The sequence below is a fragment of the Nannospalax galili genome, unplaced genomic scaffold (assembly GCF_000622305.1).
Source record: "Nannospalax galili isolate Female #2095 unplaced genomic scaffold, S.galili_v1.0 scaffold376, whole genome shotgun sequence".
NCBI classification, from domain to species: Eukaryota; Metazoa; Chordata; class Mammalia; order Rodentia; family Spalacidae; genus Nannospalax; species Nannospalax galili.
In genome coordinates, this window is record NW_008338108.1 from 3,026,558 (window position 1) to 3,028,329 (window position 1,772).

Sequence of the window (1,772 nt, forward strand, 5' to 3'; positions counted from 1 at the left end):
GCAAGCTCTCTGACTCAGAGTCTTCAGATAGCATGGAGAGCACTGAAAATCCATGATGTAGATATTTGAAACAATAATGAAGATAGACACATTTGAATCTCCTAACTCACCTCTTGTGAAAAGCAAGAAATTTATTGACTCTGTACATAAAACATTTGACAATTTGTGGAAAAATAAGAAAAATAGTGATGCTGGGTGGTTACTTCTAGCATCTCTGGATAAAATGATGAAGATACACAATGAGCTTAATGATAAAATTGACAAGCTCCAGATTCGAATCAACAGTTTAAAAGTTTCCAAGTGTGCCCTGGAAGAGAATATTCTCTCCAGCAGCCAGAAAGCTAAAACTGTAGAAAATCAAGCTGAAGCCATTATTATACATTATACATTTGGCTGACCTACAATGCAAATTTAATTCCCAGCCTTGAAGGGTGTCAGCAGTAAAGGTGAGGGAATTGGTAGGGAAAGATTGGAATCCTGACACATGGGATGGAGATGTGTGGGAGAACCCTGAGGAGGTTGAGTGTTTTGAATCCTCAGATTCTGAGGAATTTGATTCACCTGATGAATTAATCTCTCCACCCTCAGCAGACCCACCCTGCCCACCCTTGCCTGAGGAAACTAATCCCATTGAAGAAGCAAATCCCATTCAGCAAGAGGAAGCTGATGTCCCTCAGGGCCCAGTTGTTGTTGCCTCTAGACCTATAACCAGACTCAAAGCTAAGCAGGCCCCTAGAGGAGAGTTAGAAAGTGTGGTCCATGAGGAGGTGCACTACACCACTAAAGAACTTAGTGAATTTGCTTATTCTTTCAAACAGAAATCTAATGAATATGTCTGGAAATGGATTTTAAGGGTATGGGATAATGGTGGAAGGAACGTAAAATTGGATCAGGGTGACTTTATTGCCATAGGTCCCCTCACTGGAGATTCTAGGTTTAATACGGAAGCTCATGCAGTTACAACAGTGTTAAAAGTTTATTTGATTGGTTGGCTAAGGTATTTTTCAAAAGATCGCCCACTGAAAAAGAGCTGGAGATACCTGAAAAATGTGTTCAAAGTTTATTTGATTGGTTGGCTGAGGTAGTTATCAAAAGATGGCCTACTGACAGAGAGCTGGAGATACCTGATATCCCTTGGCTTACTGTTGATTAAGGGACTGCAAGCCTGAGGAAAATTGGTATGCTCGAGTGGAGTTGCAGTGCAACACCAAATCCTCCACAATGGGAGGGCCCAGAGGACATGCCTTTTACTGATTTTATAAGATGGAAAGTACTGAGAGAGACACCAGAACTTTTGAAGAGATTTGTTTTTGCTCATTTCCTTATGCCGAATCTTACAGTTGGAGATGCTGCTGCTCAACTGCATAAATTAAATGTAAATATAATAGGTGTAACAGGACCTCAGAGTAGGGGTCAGGTAACAGTATTGAATTACCAAAGACAAGGTGAATGTACTTATTGTAATGGGTGGCAAAGGCAAAACAATACCTACAATGGCATGACTTAAATGGACCTGTGGTACTGGCTGGTCAATCACGGTGTTTCCAGGGACCACATATATAAGAAGCCTACTAAGTTTTTATTTGATCTATATAAGCAGAAAAGCTCTAGGATGAATGACAGGAAGCCAGTATTGGATCGTAGCAATAGGAATCTCGCTCAGTCAACCAATTTCCAGACTTGAGACAGTTTACAGACCCAGAACACCTTGAATGAAGGGAAGGCCACGTGCCCTTGAGGAAGGACTTTGTCACAGTACCAAAGAGTTATGT